Source organism: Diabrotica undecimpunctata, chromosome 1 (assembly GCF_040954645.1).
Source record: "Diabrotica undecimpunctata isolate CICGRU chromosome 1, icDiaUnde3, whole genome shotgun sequence".
Taxonomy (NCBI): Eukaryota; Metazoa; Arthropoda; class Insecta; order Coleoptera; family Chrysomelidae; genus Diabrotica; species Diabrotica undecimpunctata.
This window is the reverse complement of record NC_092803.1, coordinates 11800192-11824967: the sequence shown is the minus strand read 5'-3', so window position 1 is coordinate 11824967 and position 24776 is coordinate 11800192. Positions and strand designations below refer to the sequence as shown.

The window sequence follows — 24776 nt, the reverse complement described above, 5'->3', positions numbered from 1 at the left end:
CGAGTGTCTAGCATTCTATCATCATTTATTTACCTTTATCGAAAGGATAATAGAGGATCCTGTTTGTATTTAAACAAAATAGTAAATACATTAGTACATGAATTTCCATTCTAAACAATAAAGTGCAGCGTGCGTTGAAATTTAGTTAATTAAAACTGACCCTGACAACTGAAATACAACTCATATTGGTTCCTATTCAAATCTGTTTGAAAACAAAGTTTATACTGTTGTTTACATGCAATATAATTAGTAGATACACATAATCCAATTTTAAAGTCCGTTTCACTCTTTTTGTCCAATTTTGATATTGAAAACCACTAAAGTAGGATTAAACTGTCAATCAAATTACCAATGGCGGAGAAAATATATATATTTTTTTTTAATAAAATTAAAAAACCTAGGAAAAAAATCTGAACTAACAACATCTGACATTTCATTCATATTTTGTTCTTGAAATGATACGTTTAATCAATAATACTAGTAATATCCATTACAATAATAGATATAATTAATAATACGATTAATTTTTTCGCAAAATTGCCAAAAATATTGGTTGCTGTAATTTTAAGATAAGATTTAATAAACAAAATAATTTAGAGCTTTATGATAGTTTAGATTTAAACACCTAACGCCACCTAGGAAAAAAATCTGAACTATCAACTGATGCGAATAAACTTATTTGACAGATAAAATTGGAAATACACGGCGCTCCAAAATTAACGCATAATTTTAAAAACCCTGGTAAATCAAATAATTCTAATGTTTCGTTTTTTGTGCTAATATATTATTGTTACCCCCGGTATATTGTAAAATTTATGGAATAAACGGCAAAAATTCTGATGTTTTTTATCATTTTTTGCAAAAAAATTAAAAACATGCTAATTATGCTTCATTTTATTTCGAATTTAGTTGAGTTGGATTACGTTGTGCTGAACGTTTAAAGGGGTTTTTCAAGTTTATTAAGTGTTTTTTCTTTGAAATGAACCACCAGTAGCAAGAAAATCTAAATTTGTCAGAAAGTGACTGTTTTAGAATCGTTACTCTTCGCGAAGAAGGATACACTCAAGTAGAACTCGCTGAACGTTTTAACGTCACCCAGTCAACCATTTCAAGAGTGTTAACACGTTTTTCTGTTACTAGAAGTAACTCGAGAAGACCCGGTCAAGGCCGTAGAAGGGTTACAACTCCTAATCAAGACTTCTCTACAAAATGAATTTTTGGATCGTTATAACTTTAGAATCAGCCAAAATATGATTAGAAGAAGACTTGCCGAAAACGACCTACACCCTGGAAGGGCACCAATTGGCCCATTATTGACCAGAGACCATAGAAGGCAAAGATTGCATTTTGCTCGTGAACATGTTGATTGGAATAATGACGATTGGGGAAGAATATTGTTCACCGATGAATCTAGGTACTGTCTTTTTTCTGATGACAGGAGAAACCGAGTGTATAGAAGGCCTGGGGAACGCTATGCACAGTGTAACACCGTAGGGACTGTACAGTATGGCGGCGGCTCGGTAATGGTGTGGGGTGGGATTAATTTAAAGGCTCGTACGGAATTAGTTAGAATAGATCACGGTTGGCTTACATCGCAGAGGTATATAACAGACATTTTAGAAGAGCATGTCGTACCATTTGCACCATTAATTGAGGATAATTTCATGCTTATGCAAGATAATGCCAGGCCAGACACGGCAAGAATTGTGCAGCAGTATCGTCAGGAGGTTGGAATTCCTGCCATGGATTAGCCTGCGAGAAGTCCTGACCTCAACCCAATAGAACATGTTTGGGACATCATAGGCAGACGACTACGACAACTAATGCACCAAACACATTAGATGAACTGTTTTTGCGGTTGGTTGAAATTTGGGATCAAATTGATCAAGAAGAAATCAGAACGATTATTCTCAGTATGAGAGATGGATGAGTATGAGAATATGGATCTCAGGCATAATATTTGAGGCAGAATCGACCATTTTAATTTTTATAACGATACAGACTTTTTTAATAGGTTTAGATTAAGGAAACTGACAGTGATCTATATTCTGAGAATATATTGTAAATAGTTGTTAATAAAAGATTATAAAAGTAGGTATTGTGCCTATTTTTCTTTACTCATTTTAGGCATTCAATCTTTTCATAATCTTGATAATTAAAAAAATAGATAAATTAACGTTTTCCAAGATATATTGGTGCTACTGATTAAATAATACCGGTATAGGAGATAATAGAAATGGGTTGTTACTTAGAGATTCTGAATATACAGTGAAGCCTTTTTGTATAGTAAAACCAATGAATATGCAGTATGAAGGAGAAGGTTTAGGTACCACTTTATTCAATGGAAGTGACTTTAAAGTTGATAAGATTCTACCGTTCTAATCTACAGCAACATTCTATAACTTAGCGAGAGATAACCAGTGAAAAGTCATTACTCGGGGGATTTTGGGGTTGCTGAATACGAATATTATGTCGACGATCGTCCTTGAGTTACCTGGTGCCTAGGGGAATTTGGATGTTATTTATAAAAATATTAAATCTGACTTTATTAAAATATCGTCTTGTAATTGTTCTATAATTAGCTTTTAATACATTTTTCTTAGTTGATAGTCTATGTTAAAAAAATATTCACGCTAGGCATTATTAACAATAACTTTTACCATTAATGATAGCTTATGACAAAATATTTTAAATATTAGATAAGTATATAATTTTTTCGATTTTGTTTAACTAAAATATGTGCATAATAAAATGCCTTAAATACTGTGATAACATTTTTTTAGTTATGAGATCTCAAGAAGTATTCCTTTAATTTTGTGGAATACCGTATACTCCTTATCATAAAACTGACCATTACGTCGATGACAAAAGAACAAATAATCTTCTTCTGCACCTTTTGTCATGCCCTCTAGACGAAATGGTCATTAGACGCAGACGTTAGCAGTTAGGTGCACCGGTTCGTATAATATGAATTATATCATTTTATCACTCCGTATAGCGTCCATTAGGTCTGGAAGGGTAATTTAAATTTTGTAAACTGGCCAGTTCATCAGAGACCGGAGATGGCGATAGCGTCCAGAGAGGAAATTGAACCCCGTTGAAAGGGTATTAATTTGCAGCCCTTAGGAAAATTCGATGCGGCCAGGGACGCCCGAGCGACACGGTGGGACGGGGAAATTACCTGTGGGTCGTAGTCAAGGGGAGAAGATGTTAAGTAATAGTCGGAAAAATTACTAGAAAAGCGTATTTTATACGGAGATATACGAGTCCCTTCCGATATCAGATGGCCCAACGTTAGATTGATAAGAAAATTAAATTTTAGAGAACAAAAATAAAAGCGCAGCGTGAATTTTAAAAGTTTTAATGGATGGAACAACATTTTTGAATTTCCATATTATAAAAAATATTTTATAACGTAATGAAAACTATTGATTAAACAGAATAATATTAAATTTATAAAAACGCATAGAATATGTAATTATACTTATACTTATACTTATAATCTGGTACTTACAAAGTAAGTTACTTTGTAAGTACCAAATCCTAATTTGTGGGCCTCTCGGTGACAAGTTGATATAGAAACGTGTCTTCCAATAACGTCACTTCATAAAACGCTTAACTCCATATAATTTGCTCGTCGATTTTTCACTATGATACGTCATAATGCCTTTCGATCTGCTTCGGTTATTTTACTTTTTCGTACATTTCTAGGTTTTGTGACGACCGAACCTGTGCTTTTGTATCTTCTGACTATATTTCTTACACTATAGCGTGACAATTACAACATATTCGCGATTTCCGAATTGGATTTTCCAGAATTAAAAAATTAGCTGACAATATTATTGTTTTAATGTCATTTTTCCATAGCTACCTCTGGATTTAACGTAATTATGAAAAAATCAACGTATGTTGGCATAAGTGAATGCATATGCATAGCCAGGGTTTAGTTAATACAAATGCCATATTAATTAATATGGGAACTGATAAAAACATACAAAGTATAATTTTTTTATAGTAATCGACTTAAACTGCAAATTCCATAGGTGGGCCAACTGATATGGGATATATTTACTAAAAGTATGGGAAAACAAATTTATTAAGGTATTATTTTGAGATGATGTAATTCTTAAAATAGTCGAGAGTTAACCTAATAAGAATTCTGTATAATAAAAACTCAGTTAAAGTTAAAGTACCCGGAATATATTCAAAAGCGTTTAAAACAAAAAAAGGAACTGGAGAGGGCTGCATACTATCACTATTGTTATATAACATATATTCTGAATATATAATAAGAAAAATACTAGAAAAATGGGATGGAGGAATCATTATAGGAGACAGAAAAATCAGTAACCTGTGATACGCCGATGACACACTTATAGTAGCAGCAGAATTCGGACTTCCGATCAACACTACTGGCAAAGCAGCCAACTTGGATGACATCAGGACAAAGCAGATCCAGAACTTTGGGAAAAAACAATTAGACTATTGTGTATAATAATTTCTTGCGTAAAACGCTTTCAAATAAGTAAACTATGGCGCCAATCCAGAGTAGTAACACTATTGATACCAGTCAAAGGGCCAACCGAAGCCAAAAAAGTTTTTTGACTAGGCCACCTTTTTAAAATTTTTGAACAAATGATACTGAATGTACAAATTAGAAATACAGACGGAACTCATAGAAGCTACAAAAGCTCTGTATAAAGAAAATAAAGTGTCCATTAAAATGGGAACAAGAATCATAGGAGACTTTACCACAACAAAATGGCTCCTGTAGGGTTGTTCCACATCTCCAACCCTATTCAAAATATACTCGACTACATGGCGAGAAAGCCTCGACTACATGGCGAAAAGAAAATGCGAAGGCATGGGAGTACCGGTACGGAACGAATACCTATATACGTTAAGTTTTGCAGACGATCAAGTAGTGATTGCACAAGACCAAGACGACCACAGCTACATGATGAAGAAAGTACAAGAAGAATATACCAAGGCTGGCCTAGATATTAACCTCGCGAAAACAGAGTACCTATCTACAAGTGAAGAAGACATAGAAGATCTACAGATTGATGACAACGTAACAATCGAAGGAAAGGATAAATTCAAATACCTGGGGTTTATAGTCACCAAAAAGGCAACAACAGAGGAAGAAATTACACAAAGATTAGGACAAACAAGAACAGCAATCCGACAACTTAACTCAGTATGGTGGGATAGACACCTAAATATGAAGACAAAAACGCAGATTTATAAAACATTAGTGCGAAGTATTATGACATATGGGGCTGAAAATTGGATCATAAACAAGAAAAATAGCAGTAAGATAGTAGCAACAGAGATGGAATGCCTGCGAAGATGCTGCAGAGTAACAAGAATGGATAGGAGAAGTAATGACGAAATAAAGCAAAGAACATCAATAGAAACAGACATACTAACATATATAGAACAAAAAAGACTAAAGTGGTATGGACATGTAAGAAGAACTAGCGACAGCAGATGGATAAAGAGAATAACCGAATGGAGCCCCATAGGAAGGAGGAAAAGAGGACGACCCCGAAAATCCTGGAGGAACGAAGTAAACGACGCCATGAGTAAGAGAGGACTAAACGATGGAGAATGGAACAACAGAGAGAGATGGAAACGGTTGAGCGAGGGAAGGCATTGAATACTGTAGAATCCCTAAATATATATACTGAATCGTATCTCTGTCAGTATTAATGAGAAACTCTTGAAAAATCTTGCTACGATCAAATATTAAAACGTGTAAAGCCAATCGACAATGAGTTTAAACGAAAGAAAATAGCTGGCGCCCTTAACATTGACTTAACTTCTGCTTATGGCACTGTTAACCACCAAAGATTGTTAGTGAAATATTAAAAAATATTAACCACCAATATCATTGAAGATTTTGGATTGATGTGCTTGCTAAAATGTATTCTACAAAATCGTCGATTCTACGGTTTCTTTCAATCTAAAAAAAGTGCTTTAGGAATCGAAAAACTGGTCTACCTCAGGAGAGTGTAATGGCACCCCTCCTTTATGCCATCTATACAAATGACTTGCCGAGACTCTTTGGAACGAGATGCTTTATTTATGCTGATGATACGGAATTGGTTGTCTAAGGAAAATGTTTCAAAGAAATAAAAAATCAATTGTCCGCTGCACTAGAAGAGCTAACAGAGTAGTACAAGAATAACTATCTTAAACCAAACTCAATCAGCATTCTAGAAAAAAAGTTAAACATAACATGAAATAGTAAACTATTAGATCACTGCAAAGAACCTAAATATATCGGTGTAGGACTAAACCGAGCTCTTACATTTGAAAGCCACCGCCAAAATACATAACCTAAAAGTTCCTAAGAATCAACATAATTCGAAACTTAGATGGATCAAGTTTGGGAGATTAGCCAACCAAGCTAATCATCTTAACATCTCTGGCTGTGTGTTTTTCTCCGTCCCTCCAGTTTGGTCCCAGTCTGTTCGCACACATTACGTTCATGACACAATTAATGAGACTTGCCGAAAAATATCTGGTTGTTTAAAACCGACTCCAGTCTCTAATATATAAATATAATAGAAATCTCTTCTCCCAACATCAGAAAAACCCTGCTTTCTAAAATTAAAAAGAAGAAATAAGAAAGTGACCCACTTCATCGTATGTTTGACAAAACAAGGCATCCAGCAATATTAATACGTTATTCTTAACAGTAGCTGTTAAGCCACCCATGTGGTTTAATATTAGCAGTATAAGATTTAAAGAAGTTATCCATACACTAAAAGTAAGTAAGTACTTCATCACAGATGTCATCTTGATAATTCTGAAAAATTTAATTGGCCTTGTAAAATACACCATGACATAGATCAAACATCAAATTATTGGGAAGACTCTGGTATTCAATAGAACAGTAATTTAGTATTCATAGATGTTTAGGTATGACATAGAAATCAGGACGCATCCATTCCACTTCAATATACATCTGGCATCTCAGCATCTGGCTATACGTTTGAAACGACCATAGAACAACGACCTACAGAGCCCATTATCGCATCAACCAAAACTTTCAATACTGACAAACACAAAATAAAAGAACTCAAAACGTAAATTTAGAGTATAATACCAAAAACCCAGACTGAGATGTTAGTAATGAATAATTACAGATCACAGCCTAAAATCCTGAAAACGTATGTATTATTTAAAAAAAAACACCATCAGTGAAAGACTACACTTTTTGCAAACAAAATTATAATTTACAATGTAAATGCGGTGTTAAAACTTTGTAAAAATTCTATGTCTCCGTCTATAGAATCCTTGTATTCCACGTCCATGGATTCAATAAGATAAAACGACACTTTTATTGCGTAATCAGGATAAACGATTTTTTGAAAATACTCCAAATTTTTACCAAATGCATAGGGCAGCAAATCATCAAGGAAATTGAAAAAAAAACATGGACAACTCAACTGTGATTGAGAGCACTGATATCGACAAATTGAAGTAGAATTATTTGAAGACTCACTGAACCAACTTAATATGTCAGATCCAGACAAAATATAATTTATTATCACTTATAACTAAAGAGCTTAGGGCTAAAAGGATGAGGGTCCAAAAAAACAAGTTTTGAGAAATTAGGATTTTAAGTTTTAAAAATAGATATAAAAAAGTTATTTTCTTGTGGTATTTTAAAGTAATTACTATTTAAATGGGAATAAGCCACAATTACAGGTTAATCTTTAATTGTGGCTTATTCCCATTTAAATAGTAATTAGATATAAGAATAATTCAGAAACAGAAAGGGCACTTCATTGTGGGTTCTACTTCATGCAGCAACTTACAGGGAACATATAATGATGGTCCACTAACGTGTCTGAAAATGAAACTGAAAATACAGATAAAGTAGTCTATATTTTCAAAAGTAATATCATACAGATCTGCTCCTGTTGATTACACAAAGCTACAAATACAGTAGAAGATTGGTAGTAATTGATACAATGACAAGCTTTAAGCATCTGGCAGTGGGTCAAAATATGCTTGAGACTTTACAGAGCAAAATTTTTTTCAAATGGTGAATATCGTCGTATTTTGCATTATTTAAAGGTAAAAGTCCACAATATACTAGTTATGGCACGTGAAAGCAGCCTTCTGGTAGTGCAATTTGTTTCCTCTTAGGCTTAGTAACAATACTTTCTTCATTTAGGCTATTGACAGTCTGACGCTGTAACATCATTCGAGGGTCATGAGAAACGATGATTAGTTGCCGTACAGATCGTGTTTTGAAAGGACAACTTTTTGTATATAAAGGAGAAAGAATAGTCCATGACTTAAAAATGTCCTGGTTGTCGCAAGAAATAACTCTAAATGGTGTTGGTTTGAATCTGGAGTTTTCAATAATTTCGTTTCACTCGGAAGGAATTTTAATCACAGATTTTTGATTGATTAAGTCCATGTTCCTATCACACTCGAGTGGCCTCTGATTAAAAAAAAAAACATTGTTATTTTATCAAGTCTTAGTATAGTTTACAATGTAGTGAAGCATACGTAAAACGGCATAATTTTTGTTCTGACCTGCGCAGGAATCGCAGAAAATTTTAAGCTCTTTTACTTGCAAGTCAAGGTGATTAAAAATAAAATCCCAAAGCAAGGAACAAACTTCATCTCCTCCTTTCTTGCCATAAATTTCTGCATAAGAATAAAAAAAGATTCTGAGTCTGAAAGTTTATGTATGTTGAACCTGTAAAATGATAGTTGCCTACGATAATAAACATCGTTAGTACTAATCTTTGGGACAGGTAGATTCTTTTGGAAATCCATTGTAGTAGCTTGCAATAGCAAAAGAGTTTTTAGTTCACAGTTTAGTTTTTCAAGATTATTGTGATTATCGGCTGTAGCAGGTATGGTTAACTTAACTTTGTATTGCATTAATATTTACTGTAAGGTTATCAGAGTGCTGCAGGTGTTACACCTAGGATAGCCAAAAGAAAACTTAAAATTTAAATTAATTATTTGCATGTACTTTTCCAGAGAGATTTTATTGTTTGGATAAGCTATTTTGTATAAAGAAAACATTTTATTTACATTAATCTCTTCAGGTAAATATTGTTTTTAGATTTTTCTAACCCGTAGTGTGACTTTCTAGTTTTGAAGGATTGAACGTGATCAATTACAGAGGCAATAATATCATCTGAAATCTTATTAGGCTTCTAAAAATGCTTTCCTCGCATGTCCAATGGGCAACCAAACAGAGCAAATGGGGAAAAGCACCAGGCCCAGATGACATATACCGATTCGGCAAGATTTCAACTACCGTATACGTTATTCAGTATGTGGAACAAAGATAACACTTAATTGTTTGAATACGAGTGAGACACAATCCACGCATGTTGGCGAGTCTAATTTTTAAACAGTGTTGCGAGATTTCTGTAGCATAACTCCTTCTAAAACATTAGTCGGATACATGAGTGTAACATAATGTTTAAATCCACCACAGTTCATTGTAGAATGAAAATTAATATTGCCCCAACAAACCTTACATGAAGTAATCATGTAAGTGTTATTTTTTAAACGATTATATTATTACTTGATTAATTAACAAAGAATACTGAATTGAGAAATTGAGATGCGACAACAGCGTGAGCTAAATAAATAACGCACTTCAGTAGACAGAAAAATAGTACAAACCATTTGCCCTCTCTACAACTTCCCCTCAAAAGAATAGGCGGTGCTTACCTGTACAGCAGGTTTAAGGTCAATAAGGTAAGGTCTATTTCTTTGATTTTTAGCTGTCGTGGTAAAAGGTTGAAAACAAATAATTAACATGCCAAGCGTATACCGTAGAACCTCGATAAGTTAAATTCCAAGGGAAAAACCAAATATTTTAAGTTAGAGGTTTTAAGTTATCAAGGGTCTATGTTGTGATGGATTAATATAGGTCAGAAGTTCATTAAAATATAGGCATTTATTATACACAACATTACTACATACACTACATTCATTTATTATATTCGTTACAAAAAGTTAAAGCAATAATTAAAGGTATAGTCTACTAAAAAAAGTCTGTGATTTTCTTTTGTTTTAAACAATTCATAGATTCTAAATCGATTTGATTTTCAATAACATAGAGAAGAAAATACGTTATCTTTTATGTTTCTACACTGCTCTATAAATGATCGTACAGTCGTTATAGCACTCTTGCTTCGTGGATTGATATGCTCTTAGATGAAGTTTGTGGGTCGTCATTAAATTCATCGTCTTTATCACTTTCAATACAGTACATGTTGTTATTCCATTATTCAGGATCATTATTATCTTCTTCTTCAAAATGATTTCTTGAGGTTCTGAAGAAAAACCACAGGTTCTAAAGCAGTTTTTCACTGTGAGGAGTGTTACGTTTTGCCATGTTTTGTCCACCATCCTCATTACTTGAAGAACATTGATAGAACAAATAGGAACATTTGTGTTGTAGGTTTCCAGCTATGAATCTGTCAAAATATGCCCGAGTTGAGCGAATGGACCTTAGGACAGCATACTATCAGTCCACAAAGATATACCGATTGCTTGTCATATGATGAGAGCAGGTTGAACTTAGAAATAATATCTTGTCTTTCACTTAAACTTATGTTTTTAAAACACTCAAGTCTTAAACACTTACAGAATGATCCTGACTCATGGCTACATAACTTCAATTTTTTCTTTACACCTCGCATGCGACCAAAACCTTTTCTTTTCCATGAACAGACACATAAAATAACACCAATCTACACCAGAATAACAAAAAGCTTTAAATAAACACAGGTACTTACGTTTGCAAAACATCTGGGCAACAAACAGCACTAATAACAGAGAACATTCATTCTTTTAGCCTGCATATGTAGCACTTTCATTCTTTTAGCCTAGAAGACGCATTTTTCAAAGGTAAATAGCTTGTACACCTTCATCTTTTTTACTTACATAAAATTTTACATGAGATAAGAAAAATTGGTAATTTTTAAATATTTCAAGTTAACTTAAGTTATGTCTATTACTCTATACAAAAATGTAATGAATCTAATGTGCTTAGAAACAGATTCTTTCAGTTCTACTTATAACTTTTTTTATTTAAAAATTCTTCAGTTTTTGTGACAAATGTTAGACGTTTTTATTGATAAACATTTATTTTATCACACAATATTTGTTTATGGGAATCTTTTTTTATCGCTAGTAACTATCTATAGTAACAGTGTTGAATAGAATACGTAAACGATAGAATTCTATAGGTGTCTATACCCCAGACATCTTAGTTGAGTGTATCGTGTCTCTAACCTATTCAAAGAAACAAATACATTCTACAACGTACTACAAGAAACGTACTACAATCGACCGCATATGGACACTAGAAGTCATCCCAGAAGATTGGAAAGTAGGAATCATACTTCCTATGTACAAAGGGGGAGACAAACGACTCTGAAAAAATTATAGGGCCATAACAGTTTTAAATGTCATCTACAAGATATTATCAGGAATTATAAACAGCCGCCTGGAATCGTTTTCGGAGGACATTATTGGTGAATACCAATGTCGCTTCAGACCAAAGAGGTCAACTATAGACCAAATACATATGTTAAGAGGTATACATGAAAAATGTGTTGAATATAACATACCTATTTACAATTTGTATATCGATTTCAAACAGGCGTTTGATGGAGTAGATCGACAAAAGATGTTAAAACAACCATCTATGTTAGGGATACCCAATAAGTTGGTTAAACTTATACGAATGACTCTGGAGGGTTCCAAAGCTATGGTGAGAATAGATGGAGATATGACGCAGGCCTTTGATATTGAAAATGGAGTTAGACAAGGGGATGCCTTATCAACAACACTTTTTAATCTAACTTTAGAAGCTGTTGTTAGAAAACTGGATATAAACGGCTGTATTAATACAAGATCTATGCAAATATGCGCATATGCGGACGATGTTGCCATAATAAGCCGCAACAAAAGAGTATTAAGCGAAAAAATTATAGAATTGAAACGAGAAGCTGCTACGTTGGGTCTATATATAAATGAAAGCAAACAAAATATATGGAGTGCACAAAATCGAATGAACATGAGAATCTGAAGGTAGACAACCATTCCTACAAATATGCCTCCACTTTTCCCTACCTAGGCTCAATAATAAATGACAACAACATCAGTCAAGAAATACAAGCACGGATTCTTAGCGGTAATAAGTGCTTTTATGAATACAAAGACTTAATGAAAAGTAAGTTACTGAATCGTGAGTCTAAGCTAAGAATCTACAAAACAGTAATTAGACCAGTGGTCACATATGGATATGAAACGTGGACCCTCTCAACCACTGATGAAAATCAACTGAGAATATTTGAGCGCAAAATACTAAGGAAGATATTTGGACCAACCCAATGCAGCGATGGTTCGTGGAGAATTAAAATGAACCATGAGCTGCATGAACTAATGCAGAGCGCAGATATTGTCAGATTTGTAAAGTCACAAAGACTAAACTGGCTTGGTCACCTAGCGAGAATGCCAGATAATCGAGCTGTAAAAGTAGTCCAGAGATGGAAGCCCCAAGGAAACAGAACAAGAGGAAGGCCCCGTAAAAGATGGATAGACTACGTAGATAGGGATCTTAAAACCAGGAATATCAGGCAGTGGCGAAGGAAAGTATCCGACAGGGCAGAATGGAAGAACATTGTTAAGCAGGCCAAGACTCACAAAGGGTTGTAGCGCCATTAGAAGAAGAAGAAGACTACAAGAAACCATCGAATTTTTAAATAAAATTTGTTTTTACTCGGTAAACATTCTATATCTTTTGATCAGAGTGGCCTATCGACAAAAATCAAAATGAGTTTTAAAGACGAACAGTGCGGCTTTCGTATGCAATTTTTGTACTTTGCCACAAATGAAAGCAGTTTCTATAAATATGTTTAATAAACAAACGTAGTGTAATTTTTGCCATTTTTTACGATTCCCAGGAGATTAATAAAATTTTTAACTTCCATTGACCGGTCGTAATGTAAATTCCATAGTTAAAACCTAATCTTCAAAACCCATAGCACGCAATTTTGGTTTTGATTTTTGGCAATAAACGTGAGGCATTTGAATTATGCCTAAAAAACGCTGAATTTAAACTTTAACATTACAACGGTTCATTTTACACAAGAAGTGATAAAATTTTTTGCATATTTTTAGGGGTCCCACAATTAAAATTATCAATAGTAATACCACTAGTGATTCAATTTTCGCGATAAGTCTGTCGATTTACTTCTAAACGAAACTGAGTTGCTTGAAAACACCACGAGTCCGTAGGACGAGTGGTGTTTTCTTTAAGAAACTCAGTTGAGTTTAGAAATAAAAGACAGACTTATAAGCTAAATTAAATCACGAGTGGTATTTTATTAGACTATTTCATGAACAAAGTGATTGGTCAAAAATTCAGTAGAATGAGAGGAAGGAATTTAGTTAGTCTTTCGTTGTTATTTTCTGCATCTAATTTGTAGTTGCGATCCACACAGAACATCATAAATTGTCTCCATAATATATAAGATTTAGATTTTCTTGTGTTACTCGGTATATTTTCTTCAATGTTTTGGTTTATAACTTCGTTTGAAGTACCACCGAAACGACTCATTTTGACGTATACAGCTACAATAATTTTTTTGGCAAACGTCAAACTTTGCTTTGCGATCGGTATCCATGGTTACGTCGTTGAAAACACGAAGCTGATAGACCAATCAGAATTGAAAGACAGTTGGTGTTTTCGCGATAACACAAGCTGTCTTTGGTTTGTGATTGGTCAGATTATGTGAAAATCTTAAGATGAGTGAAATATTCAGTTTGTTAGTACGATTTTTAGAGGTCAAATCTCTGACGACTGGATTAAATATTAATTGCAAATGCCATATCTAAATAAAATAGATCCGTTCACATACTTGTCTCCCAGTTTATCAAAGGAATAACCTGTTCTTGTATGAAGTTGTCAATTTAAATACGCTCTCTTGATTGACCACGTAATGATCAATTCAATGCTAATACGTATATTATGTTTAGTTCTTCGAACTCCAACGCTGTGTGTACGTATGTATGTATGTATATATACTTCGTATACAAGGTGAAACTGCACGATGCGCACGATGTAATAGAAATACTAAAAAAAATCCTTGCTCATTAAACAATACATGATTTACGTGTAAAATAATACCACAAAAATAAAAGTGGTAATACAAGCATGTGCCGGGTAGAATAAGACAGAGAGACAATGTCAGTCCTTTTAGTTTCAATTTAATAATGGATAAAATAAAAGAAGGTGTAAAGGTGATATATATACAATTCAGCATGGTCTGGACGACGATTTATAAAGAAAATTTTATAAATCAAATGCATAACGAACAACATAAACATATAAATCGAAACGATTAGATAGAATAGAATAGAAATATGCTTTATTGTCACTGAAAATTGTACAATTTTGTGCACAAAGCTTACAAAAAGTCAGAAAAATAACAATAACAATTTAAAATTTACTGAAATTAAATAAATCGTCAATATCACAAAATAAAAGATAATAAAATACACAATCCATTGCAAAATTTAAATAAATTGCAAATTGCATAATAAAACCTTACAAAATAAGTTTAAGTTGCTGCATGTGATACCCAAATATATATAAAAATACTTAAGTCACTTGTCCATGAAAGTACTACAATTTGTTAGTTATACGTTAAGAAACTCGTCTACTGAATAATATGGTCTTTCAGATAGATAGCCTGTGGCTAATTTCCTGTACCATTTATTCCCTCGTCTCAAGCAATTTGAATACGCTTTTTTCTGATCTGAGAGATCAATAAAGGATTTTGAATCATTGTAATCAACAATCATTTTGGGCTTTTCAATTTATTTGCCTTTGTGTAGACGTTTCAACATTTCATCCCCATGCTTTGTACTAATCATCAAGACATCCCTTTTGTCACACCATTTTAACATTACAACTCCGGAATAACTTTGTAGGGCAATTGTTTCATTTTTTTTAGTTTTTTCTTGACAAGCTCGGGACAATTCATTTTTCTGTTTGACCGAACAGTGCCTACAGGGTGAGTTGTACGGCTGAGCAGTATATGAGCAAGGATGACGCTCGTATAATAATTATCTGTGAAGAGAGTACGACCACTATCTAACAACCCTTCCATAAGTGATAGAACAACAGATAAAGAGGCATTTTGACCACCCTGACTATCTTTTCCACAGTAAATTTTGAGGTCATAAGTGTAGCCGTTTTCTAAGCAAAGCTTATATAATTTGATACCAAATTTGTGTTTTTTATTTTTGATATAGTGCTTGAATTTCAAGCGACCACGATAAGGTACCATCGTCTCGTCAATACAGACATTTTCTCCTGGAGTAACAATTTGCTAAAATCTAGAAATAAGTTTTTGAACCAACGGAGATATTTTGTGAAGCCGATCAAAATCCGGTTAGTTTGGTTGTGGCGCTGTTTCATTATTGTTGAAGTGAATATTTGAAAGTAATTGCTCAAAATGATTTCTAGACATTTTGTGTCTTATATTGGTAACAAATAAGTAATTTCTGCTCCAATAGTCGCGTAATCGTGGTGCTTTTGGCAATCCCATCCATATAGTTACCCCAAAGAATATTTTCATTTCTTTTCTTGTAGTTGGTATCCAACGTTTACATTTAGATTTATCTGTTGATCTGCGTATAAATTCGTTTGATAAACTATATAGTCTATCAAGTCATCAGTCACAAATAGTTTGTAAAAGAAATGAGGAGTTTCTGTAAAATTGTTGTAATATTCTAGTCTTACCCTAGCATTCTGAAGTGTCAACTTCTCTCTATAATAAATCCGAACTCTCTCCTTCATCTTCTTCTGTGACAACAGCAAATGCAGAAATTACAGTTTCTATTGTCTGTTGCATCAGGTCATCCTAAACAGAAATTGAGTATGACTTTCCAGAATGAACATAAAAGTTTAGTAAAACTTATCTCATTTTCAATGGCTCGTAACGCTATTTTTGGTATACCGCTAGGCCCTGGCACTGCAAGATTGCGTTTGTCCGGTACTTCACTGATGCCATGTAATTTTCTCGGTTTCCTAGGAATTTCTTCGGAAGAATCCGAGGTTTCTGTGTCACTGGGTATATAATCATCTGATGATCCAGAATTTGCATAAGGGTCGTCCAGTCCTACGTCTTCATCTGACGTAAGATCTTCGTATAAACTTACAAGTCTTTTCTGTTCTTTTTCGTAGGAATCCATCGAAAAAATTCGTCTAATCTAATATTTTATAGTACACTCATACACTAACCGTACGCAAAGAGCACCGAACAAAGAATGACTCAGAATATAACGTCAAATACTTCCGTCGCTTCATACAAGAATGAACAAGTTTTAAGCATCACGTGAATGTCACGCTGTCCAGACAAACAAATTTATAGTTCTCGGACAGCGAGGCATCAATGTAATGCCTCAAAAATGTTGTGCAATAACTCGATTCTCAAATATTTTTTTTTTTTTTTAAATGAATTAGAAATGCGGAAAGGCATCCACGACTCCCGTCTTATTTACAAAAAATAAAATGCTGACCAATGGACAAGAAAAAATTGTAACACCGGGGCTGAACGTGTTAAGAGAAAAGTGAAATTTCCCGATAAAATTTTGGTATGGTGTGCCATCTCAGAAGTTGGTGTTTCACAGCCGTTTATTGGGCGTGTTCGCGGTGAAGCTCTCAATGCTGATAATTATGTTGACAGGTGTCTTACAAAGCTTGTTCAATTTATAAATACTTTTCACCCCAATGATGAAATCATATTTTGGTCCGACCTAGCATCATGCCATTACGCCAGGAGAATGACAGATTGGTTAACTGCTCAAAATATAAATTTTGTTCCCAAGCGCAACAACCCTCGAAATGTGCCTTAGATGAGACCTATAGAAGAGTTTTGGGCTGTTTGAGTAGAATAATGTATAATAATGTCTGGAAAGTCCAAAATGAAGATCAGCTAAGGCCAGAGTTTCCCAAACTTATCTAAACCGCGACCCCTTTTCCTAAAAAATTTGTTCGCGACCCCCCAATTTCCCCCCACTCATTTATTCAATATTATTTGACAGAAATAGCGTACCTAATTTACAATTATCTGATGGTTTCTCAAATTTAATTTTACTTTACTGTTTAAGTTTAAATCAAAAACAATTATTTTATTTTATTACAATTATTTTAATGATTGCGATCTATCCCACTAGTAATTAGTAGTAGGTACTTCTGCCAGAATAGCATTTACAATAAAAATAAATAATAAGAAGTCGACTGCACATTGTACACCGCGACATATTAGCGTGTGTCTACATCGCAAAACTCTTCCATGATAATCGCGAAAGCGCTCGCTACTAGATGGCACTCTGGAACGTTCTCGTAGCCTCGTTTTGGCTTTATATAAGCGAATAAATATAAACCTCAGTTCGAATCCAAACAGCCTCTGGTGGCGAACGCGGTGTTGAGTAATGAGTAAATATTTTACGACTTACGTATTCCCATTTACGTATTTACGTCTACGATAAATTATAAATTATGGATAAGTTTTTAAAAAGAAGTGCAGAACCATCTACGTCTGAAAGTGGCAGTAGCAGCAATAAAAAGAAAAACAGATTCTACATTGATGAATATCTTAAATATGGTTTTACCGTTATTTCCAATAAACCACAATGTGTTATTTATGGACAAGTCTTGTCAAAAGAAAGCATGAAGCCATCAAAGTTACTTCGACATTTAAATAGCAAACATCCAGATAAAAAAGACAAGCCCGTAAAATTCTTTGAAAGAAAGCTGAACGTCCTTCACAAACAGCAAGACAGTTTTCCCTTGGTAACCACTACTAATAAAAAAGCATTATTAGCAAGTTATAAAGTTGCTTATCGTGTTGCCAAAACTAGTAATCCGCACACAATTGCTGAAAATCTGATTTTTCCAGCAGCTGTTGAAATGGTACATATAATGTGTGGGGAAAGAGAGGCTGAAAAATTAAATACAATACCTCTGTCAAATAATACTATCCAAAGAAGAATTAGTGATATGGCAGAAGATATTCAAGCGCAAGTTGTGGAAAATCTTAATAAATGCACGTACTTCTCTCTTCAAATGGACGAATCCACAGATATATCTAACTGTGCCCAATTCATTACGTTTGTAAGATATGATACAAATAATGGCATTCAAGAAGATATTTTATTTTGTTCCCCATTGGAGACCAATACCACTGGAAAATGTTTACTCGACACTTTTGTGAAACGTACAAGTAAATATGATATTGACTGGGGTAAATGTATTGCTATATGCACAGATGGCGCTAAAGCTATGACAGGACATAAATCTGGTCTTGTCGTCAAATTACAAGAAATAATGCCTAATGCCAAATGGAGACATTGTTTTTTACATCGAGAAGCTCTTGCGTCCAAAGCTTTACCTCCTGAAATGGCCTGTGTTATGAGAACCATCATTAAAGTTGTAAATTCCATTAAAGGAAAAGCTTTGCAGACTCGTATTTTTAGAAAAATTTGCGAAGACATGGGTGCTTTATTTGAAAATCTCTTCTATCACACCGAAGTAAGATGGCTTTCAAGGGGCAACGTCTTAAAAAGAGTATTTCACTTAAGAGCAGAGCTTTTAATGTATTTGAAAGATGAGAAGTCCCCATATGAAAATCAATTTTCCGATCCTATTTGGCTTCTGAAACTAGGTTTCCTTGCTGATATTTTCGAGCAATTAAATATTTTGAACAGTAATTTACAAGGTCGCGACATTAATATAATTACAGCCACAGATAAAATTAAGGCGTTTCTAAGAAAAATCGATTTATGGTCGACCTCACTTGGCAAAAAATAACTCGATTCATTCCAGTGCCTTCAGGAAATTATGGAAAATGTATCCAATTACAGTGCTACAAATTTTGAACAAGTTTTTGCTGACATGCATGTTACTTTGCTCAATTTAAAACAACAGCTCTATGATTATTTCTCCAAGGAAATTCAAAACAGTTACGACAGTTGCAGATGGATACTAAATCCGTTTTTAGCCGATTCCTTTCAGCATGTTGAAATACCAATAAACGTGAAAGAAAAACTTATTGAAATATCAAGTGATGGAATGTTGAAGCTCCAATTTTTTTCCCAGAACTCGGACCAATTTTGGACCGAAAAGATGCAGGAATACCCCCAGTTGGCGAGTGAAGCTGTAAAATGTTTGGTTCCATTTGTAACATCATATTTGTGTGAGTTAAGTTTCTCGTCTATGACTGCCATTAAAACAAGAGTTAGAAATCGTCTCGTACTTGAAAATGATATAATTGTGTGTGTCTCAAATACACAGCCTAGATTTGAAAGATTAGTTTCACAGAAACAGGCGCATAGCTCTCATTAAGATTATAATATTTGACTTTGTTTTACTCTTTTATTTTTACGGACTTTAATATTTCGTCGGATAATTAATTGTTAATTTCTATTTACGGCGTTGTTAAAATAAAAATACATGATCTAACAAAGTGGTGCTTTTGTTTTATTTTGGAAATGTTCGGCGACCCCCCTAGTACCTCATGGCGACCCCCACTTTGGGAAACACTGAGCTAAGGCGAAGAATTTTGCAAAAATTTCGTGAGATCGACTTAGAAATAGTCCAAAGGTCTATTGCACATGCAAGACTAAATTTACGTGCCATCGAAGATCACGGACTTCTTTCTGTTGTATAAAAATACATTATAAATCTTAAATATGCAGACTTAATTTCCTGTATTTAGTTAATAAAATAAACTTAATTTACAATTAGAAAATACATATTTATTTGTTACAAAAACTTTAGGGACATGCGTTATTAACTTCATGGGCTTTTCTATATTCTATCCGTGATAGAATACCCGATACATTTTATAATTCCCGAAGAAAGTCAATTATATAAAAAAGAACTTACAGCCTGTGAATACGAGCATTTTTAAATTTTCCTTGAATAAAACATTAATTGTCCGCGCAAAACGTCTTTTAAAAAAATAAAACCCAACCGTTCAGAAAGCCGGTAAAAACCGAAATAAAACAGACGAATTAACCAAAAACAAAAACCTAAACGTTTCCCCAAAAACTTCGGTATCTGCAAGACAAACGACTGTCAAGCGAAAGAAAACAAACCCCGCATCGTCGAAAAAGAAACGATTCGCAGATAAGAAAAGTCGATCCGGAGGAAACAAAAAGATGTGCGGGTTTGAATGAATCGTCTCATTATTTAGGCAAATACGAGGATGTGTCTCGTTCAAAATAATCTTCTTTTATTGTTGCTAATAAATCTTGCGAGCTGTGCGATGTTACGGATCATTGATCTGAAAAATACATCTTGTTAAAGACGAACTATCGTTCATCCGACCAGTATTTATAATTGCAGACTGATATAGGTCAGATTATAACCTAGACAATAAGTTTATTGTTGCTTCTTTCCTTATTGGTACATAAACATCGGCGACAACCCTGTCACTAGTGGCTATTCCCCAAAAACTAAGCCATATGACAGCCGATTTTTTTATAAACAATTACTTTATTTAACATTTTCACTTACCATCTCACGATTTATGGTTGAAATGGGGGTTTGTTCGTGGAATATGCTAGAGAATTAAACGCACTTCAGTCAAGTTGAACACAATCACGTCGAAACCCGACGGATGGCATAGAAAAATATAGTTTTTGTTATTAAAAATTACCACCCTACACACCGCCTTCCATGCTCATTTTCAAACTGGAACACGCGCATGCGCGGCCGGTCAGCTGCAATGGATTTATGGAAATTGGCAAGTAGAATCCCTAACAGGCAAATTCCATACTTCGCCAAAGACGAATAAAATCTAATAAAAGTAAACGTTTGTACGTACTAAAAGTTTTTTTATTAGATACTATCTCGTACTCCACGATAAATAGGTTATAATTTTACAATCCGATTGAAAAAAACTAATAAAAGGTCATGGCAACTACCTTTGAGGTAGGCAACCAGTATTTCTAGAAATCGATTATACACTGCTGGATAAAAAATATAATAGAAAATAGCTGATCCCAAAGGTATTTTCGTGTGACATTTTGCTTTTTAATTATTATATTTTTTGAAAATTAGCTACAAAAAAAAATTTTAGGTGGCATTTTAACTTCCAATTTGGAAATAATTTGTAAAATATAAATTTTTGGAAAATTGAGGAAACTATTTTGTTTTTCTTATTTAAAAACATTCCGTTAATACACTGACCGGCAAAAACACCCTATAAATTTCGGAAAATAAAAATTCATTGGAAGTTTTATGTACTGTTTCATATTGTATTCTCAACATCTTTTATTTTTAAAACAAGGAATGGCCATTACTGTTTGATTTCTTAGCATAAATTATTTAATTAGAAGGCTACAAAAGAAAATAGTGTGTAACTTAAACAAAATTGTCTAATATCGAGTATTATGCCCTAAAACATCAATAACCGTTTGCATACGATTTGGAAGGGAAAGGAAAAAATTTTGAATAAAAACTTAAAGAATACGTTCATATTATTCACAAAGCATTTTTTTAAGTTCTGCATAACTTTCTGGCTGGCCTGGTTAACTTGTAACCCTACAATGAAGTTCATCCCAAAGATGTTCGATGATATTCAGATCGGGGCAGCAGGCTGGCCGTTCTAGAGTCTTAATTCCAACTTTCTCCAAGTAATATGTCAGGATTGTTGCAGTATGCGGCCGTGCATTATCATGCATAGACGAAATTGTCCCCAATAAAAAAACCAAATAAAACTACTGCTTTCCCCAAAATATCCTCTATATACCAGTGAGCATTCAGGGACGTCATTGATGAAAATAAGTTCAGTTGGAGCTTCATGTGAGATTCCAGCCCAAACCATGACACCACCACCGCCAAACTTTCTTCTCTGAGACAAACAAGCTTGGGCATATCTTTCATTCCTCCGTCTCCAAACCCTCTATCGGCCATCGCCAGACTTCAAACAGAACCACGATTCATCAGTAAAGAGAATTTAGCTCCAATTCTGTATATCCCCGTGTTAATATTGTAGAGAGAAAATTAATCGATTCCTACAGTGTCTGAGTTGTAATTCGGGAACAATGGCCTGCCTTCTTGCCACTACCCCTCTTTCATTGACGCGTCTTCTAACCGTTCTCTCACTTACATTCCCATTTTGTACCTCCTACAGACGGTTTCTTCAGCAATTACAGTGGAATGACGATTTCTTAAAAGTTACATCACAATAAAACGATCATATCTTTGCGAGGTAACTCTTCTACTACCAGAACCATAAACGTTGAAAATGTCAAAAACAAGCATACAAGATCGCAAAAAATATTTAATTTGAGATGCAGTATGAAACAGTGCATGAAATTTCCAATGAATTTTTATTTTCGGAAATTTATAGGGTGGCCACTTTTTTTGCCGCTCAGTGTACTTTAATTGTGTATGTCTTAGTAACTATAAAAATTAGAACATATTATTCTTCTTCCTCTTTATCTCTCTTATCCGGTCTCTCTGGCATTGACAATGATTCTGCACAAGTTTGAACAAATGGTCGATACTGGGAATACCTGTCACCCGCGAATATATTTCAGCTATGATGTTTGTTTTCTGCCATTTCCCTTCGTCCTTCTATCTTGCCCTTTATTATAGTTGGAAGACAATGCTTACTTGGAAAAATGTAATGGATAGGTGATTTTTTAACATTTTATAATTGTTAAGAGTTTTCGAATAGTATTAGCTATTTGTAGAATTTCTTTGATCGTTTTTCCACCCATTGTATCCGTAGAATTCTTATCACCCTCTATAAATGGCTACCTTCAAAGTCCAGATTTCAGTGCTGTACAAGAACTGTAATCATATGAAACATTTTACGATTCTCTGTCGTAGCTTCAAATTGATGTTATTATTGCAGAAGGAAGGAAAAAAAATTAAGTAGGTAATCTCTTTACAATTTCATAATACACTGCACTCCAAAATTAACGCATAATTTTAAAAACCCTGGTAAATCAAATAATTTTGATGTTTCGATTTTTGTGCTAATATATTACTGTTACCCCCGGTATATTGTAAAATTTATCGAAAGAACGGTAAAAAACGCTGATGTTTTTACCATTTTTTGCAAAAAAGTTAAAAACATGCTAATTGTGATTCATTTTATTTCGAATTTAGTTGGGTTGGATTACGTTGTGCTGAATGTTTAAAGGAGTTTTTAAGTTTATTGAGTGTGTTTTCTTTGAAATGAACCACCAGCAGCAAGAAAATCGAAATTTGTCAGAAAGTGACTGTTTTAGAATCGTTACTCTTCGCGAAGAAGGATACACTCAAGTAGAACTTGCTGAACGTTTTAACGTCGCCCAGTCAACCATTTCAAGAGTGTTAACACGTTTTTCTGTTACTGGAAGTAACTCGAGAAGACCCGGTCAAGGCCGTAGAAGATCCTAATCAAGACCGGTTTTTTACACTTCGTACACTGAGACAAAAGTTTGTTACCAGTACTTCTCTACAAAATGAATTTTTGGATCGTTATAACTTTAGAATCAGCCAAAATACTATTAGAAGACTTGCCGAAAACGACCTACACCCTGGAAGGGCACCAAGTGGCTCATTATTGACCAGAGACCATAGAAGGCAAAGATTGCATTTTGCTAGTGAACATGTTGATTGGAATAATAACGATTGGGGAAAAATATTGTTCACCGATGAATCCAGGTACTGTCTTTTTTCTGATGACAGGAGAAACCGAGTGTATAGAAGGCTTGGGGAACGCTACGTACAGTGTAACACCGTAGGGACTGTACAGTATAGCGGCGGCTCGGTAATGGTGTGGGGTGGGATTAATTTAGGATAAATTTGGGATCAAATTGATCAAGAAGAAATCAGAACGATTATTCTCAGTATGGGAGATCGTTGTCAAGCAGTAATAAATGCCAGAGGAGGCAATACTCGATACTAGTATACGGTACTAGTATTTTCTTCAACTTTAAACATTTCAATTTCATCATTAATTTATAATGTTAGTTTGTTTAGATCAGTTGTTTGTTTAGATGTTTAGATTTATGATGTTATATTGTTAATTACAATACATTTTTTGTAAAAAAAGAAAAATTTCTTATTTAAGATGTTCTACAACAACCATAAAGCAGAAAAGAACAAACAAAAATTTTTTCATCAACTCAAAATAAGAATTTTAAAACTATGCGTTAATTTTGGAGCGCAGTATATTTTCAATCAAATTTCTATTCAGCAGTAGTTTTTGTTGATGTACTTTTTTAAGCTTTTTACATGATTTATCGCATTCGTAAGTAAGATCTTATTTACGTATACTGTACAAAAAATTATGAAATGTCAAATAAAATTGAGTTACCTTTCACCTCTAATACTATTTTCTCTAGATCTGAATGTTCAGGTTCTAATGAAGACAATAATATAATAATAATAATAAATTGCCTTTATTTAGTCTGTAAAAATTTACAAACAAGAGATACATGAGGCGAAGTCTAGCTAGAGCTACTCCACTTAACCTCAAGTTTACAAAGTCAGTTTGAAATAAGTAGAACATGAAAAAAAAAAGATTTATAAATTGACATAAATAATAATATAATATTGAAATGGTAGAAATAGTCATGTGGCTACTAGAAAAATAAGATAAAGAAAATAAGTTGTGATGTTATGTGATAAATGATATTAATGATAAATAAAAACAAAAAAAAATTCTAAAAATTCTAATGGTAACAATGAC

General features: G+C 33.8%; 1 protein-coding gene across 1 annotated transcript in view; it reads right to left on the bottom strand.

Moving 5' to 3' along the window:
* The window catches only part of LOC140441466 (uncharacterized), a 232316-nt gene extending 211580 nt beyond the window's left edge, over positions 1–20736 (bottom strand). Inside the window, exon 1 of the mRNA XM_072532609.1 lies at positions 20600–20736. The gene's annotated coding sequence lies outside the window, so the exon portion shown is untranslated. The remainder of the gene's footprint in view (positions 1–20599) is intronic.
* Positions 20737–24776: the final 4040 nt, after the last annotated feature.